This window comes from Salvelinus fontinalis, chromosome 2 (assembly GCF_029448725.1).
Source record: "Salvelinus fontinalis isolate EN_2023a chromosome 2, ASM2944872v1, whole genome shotgun sequence".
NCBI classification, from domain to species: Eukaryota; Metazoa; Chordata; class Actinopteri; order Salmoniformes; family Salmonidae; genus Salvelinus; species Salvelinus fontinalis.
Window position 1 is genome coordinate 77,112,824 of NC_074666.1, and position 8,042 is coordinate 77,120,865.

An 8,042-nucleotide genomic window follows, 5' to 3' on the forward strand; every position below is an offset into this window, starting at 1 on the left:
GATTGGGGTATTTACTTCTAAAAACACTCAACAATTTACTGGATTAAAATATGTCTGATTTAATGATCTGATCATTCTCCTGTATCATGCTTAATTACACCAATAGAAAATACACTTCGTGACAGAATTTGGAGAATGAACAGAGTGTATCTTCTGGACCCGAAGTATATTAAATACGTGAACCAAAAAAATGGAACTTTAACATTACAAATGTAGACAGGAGAGAAAAGCCGACCCCGACATTATCATTCACCTTAAAGGCATCCCAGATTGTCTTATACTCGGCAAAAGCTCCATCTGATTTAGAAATTAAAAATCACTATTTTAGAAAAAGAACTTAAGCAGGAATACAATCTTTTACTTTTGAAGCGAGCCAACAATTACAGGTTAAACTCAAATTAAGCATATTACTTCATGGCAAATAAATGACCTAATGGCAAATCAACCTGGTAAATATCTCGTAGCTTTCACAAAATGAATACACTAAAAATGTTAAAATTTGAAAATGTAAAATGCAGTAGTTACAAATAACAAGATTAATGACAATTTTAAGCTTCTATGAAAATGTATATTGTGGCAGACCAGGGGGTTTGGTCAAGACGTTTACACAGATCAGACACGGACAGAGTGTGATTAGCTCGGTTTCAAGGGTGTTTAAATAATAAATCAAAAAGAAAAGGATAGGTCTCCCCCATGAGACCCTCTCCGGGATACCGTCTTCTCGGCTCCAGGTCTTGCTGTATCCTGTCGGGCACAAAAACTGAACTCACTCCTCATACCTCTGCAACTGTCCCCAACTATACGGGAGTCCTTTCTTCCCCCCCACTCTTTTCTGTGTGCTGCCCTTCTGGCAGCTTTATGGGCCTTGCACAGCTGGTGAGCAATCAGCCCTTGATTACTCACCAGCTCCCAATCAGCCCCAATTAGTCCTGGCCGGAGAGCCCGTCGAGACCTGGCACGTCCAGCAGATGGAGCAATCGCCTCGTGATGTATACTCCGTCTGTCACCAGGCCTCGACGAGCGTCTCCCTGGTGGCTGACCTGCTCAACAGGATCACGCTGTTGACTGTGGCCTGTGGAATGTTGTCCCACTCCTCTTCAATAGCTGTGCGAAGTTGCTGGATATTGCCGGGAACTGGAACAAGCTGTCATACACGTCGATCCAGAGCATCCCAAACATGCTCAATGGGTGACATGTCTGAGTAAGCAGGCTATACTCACCAGGAATTGTGTACAGATCCTTGTGACATAGGGCTGTGCATTATTATGCTGAAACATGAGGTGATGGTGGCGGATGAACAGAACAAAAATGGGCCTCCGGATCTCGTCACACTATGCATTCAAATTTCCATCGATAAAATGCAGTTGTGTTTGTTGTCCATAGCTTATGCCTGCCCATACCATAACCCCACTGTCACCATGTTGTTCACAGCGTTGACATCAGAAAACCATTCACCCACACAACACCATACACGTGGTTTGCGGTTGTGAGGCCGATTGGACGTGCATTACATTTTCTGGCAACAGCTCTGGTGGACATTCCCACAGTCAGCATGCCAACTGCACACTCCCTCAACTTGAGACATCTGTGGCATTGTGTTGTGTGACAAAACTGCACATTTTAGAGTTGCCTTTTATTGTCCCCAGCACAAGGAGCACCTGTGTAATGATCATCCTGTTTAATCAGCTTCTTCATATACCACACCTGTCAGGTGGGTGATTATTTTGGCAAAGGAGAAAATGTGCACAACATTTGAGAGAAATAAGCTTCTTGTGCGTATGGAAAATTTCTGGGATCTTTTATTTCACTTCATACAACATGGGACCAACACTTTACATGTTGCGTTTACATTTTTTGTTCAGTGTAAATCAGAATTAAACAGCACTTGGACAGATCCTATAGCCTTCTTAGACTCAACACTAAAAACAGAGATCACCTAAAAATAAATATTAGATATTGTTAAATCATTAGTGCGGAAAAAATCACCAGAAATGGAAGGCTTTCCCATTGTCGTAGTTGAATCAGAATTAGTTAGGTAACATAGATAAATAAGATGTTTTATCTATTTTATACTTGTCATTAAAATGTCTTCTTTTGGACTATACTGTCTGCAGTTGCATTTTTCTTTCTCCTCTAGGGAAAAGTCACTTGGGGCCCAGAGAGGGGAGAGGTCAGGCTTGTCTTTTACATGTCTGATAATATGCAGAATATCAGAAAGGGAGAAGTCAGGTTTGAACATTGTCTTCATAGGTGAATATATCTGTGAAACCATGTGAAGGGCTCCACTATGTCTGTACTCCAGTCACTCCCTCATTTTCCCATTGGGGGGTTGGAGTATGGCAGTGTCTGGAACCATTGTATTACCCCTCTGATGTTGCATGAATCTTGACCTAGTATATGACCTAGAGGTTCACTCCCCTCCGTGAGCATGTCCAGGAGGGGGTGTATTTGAGATGGGAGTATCTAGATTTGACAATTGATATATGCCATTGGATGAGGTAATGTTTTGGTACTAGGAAGTACCAAGAACGAGAAGTAGAACCTCGTCTAAGAGACCAAACTGAACGATAATTTATAGCTAATGCTATCTGGCTATGGGATGCTCCTCTTTCAAGTAAAAGGCCCTTTGTGAAGTTCCTAAGATCTGTGGTTTGTCATGTAAGTTGAGAGTGGTGTATCTTGGCTATAAAAGATACTAAGTATTCTTTTGTAAGGACTCTCAGAGAATTCATTTGTAGACACTGAATTGATCTGAGAGTCAAAGGGTTATGGTGAAGCTCATATAATTTAAGATGGAGTTTAAAATATAACTCTGACTTGTGTGTGGTTTGTAAACTCTCCTCATTTAGTAATACAGGAAATTACCACGACACCATAGAATTCTGTTCAACATTTTGGGACAAAGTAGCAACCCTATTTACACAAATAACAACACACATGTCACTCAATTCAGTACTTCCTAGTTCCATGTATCAAACTGTTATTTCAGTTATAAAACCAGGAAAATGTGGAGAGTCCCCTACTGATTACAGACCCATAAGTTTGATGAAATGTGACAATAAAATAATAACAAAGCTTATAAGCAATAGAATGGCAAAAGTCTTACCAGACTTGATACATATAAAAAAGGGTTTAGTAAAAATGGACACTTACAAACAAATACAAGAACATGTTTCAGTTTAAAACAATACGCAAAAAAAACAAGATATAGATTCATCAATAATGGCTGTCGATGCCGAAAAGGTTTTCAAGCATCTTGAATGGCCTTTTCTGTTCAAAACATTGTAAGATTATGGCCTTTTCTGTTCCAGCTGAATTAATAAATGTAATAAAACTATTATATAAATGTCCTAAAGCAAAAATAAGTTTGCACTGGCAATTGCACCACTTGCAGAAAGAATTAGACAGGACCTTATAGATCGTCAGATGGATATGCTCTCTGCAAGGTATTGAAATAAGATTCCCTCAAAGTTACTCTGATGTCCAAAATATTTCAAATATATATTTCATGATATGTAAGTTTTAAGATTATTATAATTTTTTGAATATATCTACATTGGTCAGTCCAAAATTGCTTTTTAAATTCTTTCATGGAAATAAATGTATCCCCCGTTACCAAGTCATTTACGGTTTCTATGCCTTTAGTTTTCCATGTGAACCAATTTATTGGTGAATTCTGAAAAGCTGTCCAAGGATTGTTCTATAGGGTTATTTTTTTAGGGATTGATATTGGCTCTTGTAGAACAGGGGTCGGGAACCTTTTTGACTAAGAGAGCCATGAAAGCAAAAAAAATTGAAATTTATTTCAGTGAGAGCCATATAATATATTTTAAAAGTGAATTCAACTAAATGTCAGTATAATAAGCCTCTGAATTTGTCGAAGTGCCGCTTTACATTCGACCGTTTCATCAATGTAATTTTGTCATTGCAAATTAGACACACCGCAGAACCTGCTCTCTCCACAAAGGCGAATTCTTCGGTCCATTCGTCCTGAAATGTACGATACTCGTCATCTTTTTTTCTTTTCGCCATCTTCTTCGTCGAAGGGTTAGCTTTGAGCTAATGACCGAGCAGACTGATTCAAAAGGAGGCGTTTACCTGTTTTACCTAGCAACGGCCAACGTAGGCCAGTATCATTTAATTAAAATAATGGACAATTGCTCCTGCAGCCCTGAACAGGACATGAGCAGTGAAAAATCGATGGATGGATTAAAACAAGTGAGAATAGGCCTCCAGGGTGGCGCAGTGGTCTAGAGCACTGCATCGCAGTGCTAGCTGCGCCACCAGAGTCTCTGGGTTCGCGCGATTGGATACCACGAAAATTGGGCAGAAAGGGGCTAAAAAATAAAAATAAAATAAAAATAAAAAGTGAGAATATTTTGTTTTATCTGCGAGCCAGATGCAATCATCAAAAGAGCCACACCTGGCTCGGGAGCCATAGGTTCCCGACCCCTGTTGTAGAATATGTTTCATTTTCGTCCATATTATTATAGTGTTCTAAACTATGAACACGTTAATGTTCTTAGCTTTATCCTTTGAAAATAGACATGTAAAAAGATTCTGGGGATGAGCATCTTCAAAATGTACCTATTGTTCCTCTGTAGTGGATTAAGTCACTGAAAGCCTTGGGTAAAAGCCTTGGATAGCCAAGTATACTTTTTAAAAGAATATCTTTGGTGGGATAATTGGTTTTAGCGAAAATAAATACAAATACTTTGGGAGCCATACCATTCTGAAAAGGTTTATTCTACCTGTAAGTTTTATGGGAAGATTGTTCCCTTTAAAGAACTGCTTTCAAATTGTTAAGTAATGGAATAAGGTTCTCTCTATATAATTTGTTGTTTGTTGTCACTTATTTAGCATCCACTTTAATTTTATATCCTGGGATGTTAAAGTATTTTGAAAATGTTTTTAGCAAAGGGGGCATTGAGTTTCCAATATTGGTCAGATATATCAGGAGATCATCTGCAAATAAGTTTAGTTTATGTTTACCAATACCTGTTACGTTTACAATGCCTCGCAAAGAAGGGCATCTTTTGGTAGATGGGTAAAAAAAGCAGACATTGAATATCCCTTTGAGCACGGTGAAGTTATTTAATTAACTTTGGATGGTGTATCAATACACCCAGTCACTACAAAAATACAGGCATCCTTCCTAACTCAGTTGAAGGAGAGGCCAATAGTGACTTACAACAGTTAGAGTTTAATGGCAGTGATAGGAGAAAACTGAGGATGAATAAACATTGTACTTACTCCACAACACTAACCTAATTGACAGAGTGTATAGAAGGAAGCCTGTACAGTATATAAATATTCCCAAACATGCATCCTGTTTGCAACAAGGCACTAAAGTAATACTGCAAAAAAAATGGGAAAATAATTACCTTTTTGTCCTGAATACAATGAGTTATGTTAGGGGCAAATCAAACACAACACATTACTGAGTACCACTCTCCATATTTTCAAACATAGTCGTTGCTGCATCATGTTATGGGTATGCTAGTAATCATTAAGGACTGGGGAGTTTTTCAGGATAAAAAATAAATGGAATGGAGCAAAGCACAGGCAAAATCCTAGAGGAAATCCTGGTTCAGTGTCACGCCCTCGCCTTAGTATTCTTTGTTTTCTTTATTATTTTAGTTAGGTCAGGGTGTGACATGGGGAATGTTTATGTTTTGTTAGTTTTGGGTGTTTATATGGTAAAGGGGTTATGGGGTGTAGTATATGGGTTTGTGTTGAGTGTAGATGTCTAGCGTTGTCTATGTATGTTTAGTTGTCTAGGAGAGTCTATGGTTACCTGAATGAGTTCCCAATTAGAGACAGCTGATTTCGGTTGTCTCTGATTGGGAGCCTTATTTAGGGTAGCCATAGGCTCTCATTGGTTGGGGGTAATTGTCTATGTAAGAACGTTTGTAGCCTGTTTGTATGTGCACAACGTTTGTAGCTTCACGGTCGTTTTGTTGTTTTGTTATTTTGTATAGAGTTTTTGTGTCGTGTTCATCTTCGTGTTGTGTTTAATAAAGAAGATGGCTTATTTTCCAAAAGCTGCATTTTGGTCCGTCAATCCGCCACACGATCGTGACAGAATTACTCACCATAGGACCAAGCGGCATGGTAGGCGGCAACAGGACCTACCTACACAGGATTTCTGGAGATGGGAGGACGAATTGGAAGGAAAGGGACCTTGGGCTCAACCTGGAGAATATCGCCTCCCTCGTGAAGAGCTGGAGGCAGCGAAAGCCGAGAGGAGGCGATATGAGGAGGCAGCAAGGAAGCAAGGCTGGAGACCCGTGAGTAATACCCAAAAATTTCTTGGGGAGGGGCTCATGGGGAATGTGGCGAGTCCAGATGGGAGAACTGCGTCAACTTCCCGTGCTTCCCGTGCTTCCTCTAAGAGGGAACCTGAGCCAGTCGGGCTGAGATTGGAGGGGAGCAATGGGAATGATGCAGAGACGGTTAAGGATTTATTGGGGAGGTTGGAAGAGAGTGAAATGAGGGAGCTGCTGTGTTGGTGCGTGAGGCACAAGATCCACCCGACAGAGCGTGTGCGTGATGTGAGGTTACCCGAGTCAGCTCTACATGCTCGTCCTGATGTGCGTGCTAACCGTCTGGAAAGGACAGTCCCACGAACCAGGCCTCCTGTACGCCTCCCTAGTCCTGCACCTCCTATATTAGCCCTATGTACTAACTCTCCTGTGACGGTCCCCAGCCCAGTACAACCAGTGCCTCCTCCACGCACTAGCCTTATGGTGCGTGTCTCCAGCCCTTTACCACCAGTGCCTAAATTACGCACCAAGCCTCCTGTGTATACCCAGAGTCCTGTGCGTCCTGTTGTTGCTCCCCGCATTAGCCCTGAGATGCGTGTCCCCAGTCCGGTACCACCAGTTCCGGCCCCACGCACTAGGCCTAATGTGCGTCCCCAGGGTCCAGTATGCCCTGTTCCTGCTCCCCGCACTAGCCCTGAGATGCGTGTCCCCAGCCCGGTACCACCAGTTCCGGCACCACGCACTAGGCCTAATGTGCGCTCCCAGGGTCCAGTATGCCCTGTTCCTTCTCCCCGCACTAGCCCTGAGATGCGTGTCCCCAGCCCGGTGCCACCAGTCCCGGCACCACGCACCAGGCCTACAGTGCGCCTCAGCCGGCAGGAGTCTGCCGTCTGCACGGCGATGACTGAACTGCCCGTCTCCCCAGCGCCATCTGAGCCATCCGTCTCCCCAGCGCCATCTGAGCCATCCGTCTCCCCAGCGCCATCTGAGCCATCCGTCTCCCCAGCGCCATCTGAGCCATCCGTCTGCCATGAGCCTGCAAAGCCGCCCGTCTGCCATGAGCCTGCAAAGCCGCCCGTCTGCCATGAGCCTACTGAGCCGTCCGCCAGACAGGAGCCGCTAGAGCCGCCAGCCAGACAGGAGCCGCTAGAGCCGCCAGCCAGACAGGATCCGCCAGAGCCGCCAACCAGACAGGATCCGCCAGAGCCGCCAACCAGACAGGATCTGCCAGAGCCGCCAACCAGACAGGATCTGCCAGAGCCGCCAACCAGACAGGATCTGCCAGATCAGTCAGCCAGCCATGAGCAGCCAGATCCGTCAGCCAGCCATGAGCAGCCAGATCCGTCAGCTAGCCATGAGCAGCCAGATCCGTCAGCTAGCCATGAGCAGCCAGATCCGTCAGCTAGCCATGAGCAGCCAGATCCGTCAGCTAGCCATGAGCAGCCAGATCCGTCAGCTAGCCATGAGCAGCCAGATCCGTCAGCTAGCCATGAGCAGCCAGATCCGTCAGCTAGCCATGAGCAGCCAGATCCGTCAGCTAGCCATGAGCAGCCAGATCCGTCAGCTAGCCATGAGCAGCCAGATCCGTCAGCTAGCCATGAGCAGCCAGATCCGTCAGCTAGCCATGAGCAGCCAGATCCGTCAGCCAGCCATGGGCCATCCCTCAGTCCGGAGCTGCAGTCCCTCAGTCCGGAGCTGCCATTCTTCAGTCCGGTGCTGCCCCTTATCCTGGTGCTGCCCCTTACCCTGGTGCTGCCCCTTACCCTGGTGCTGCCC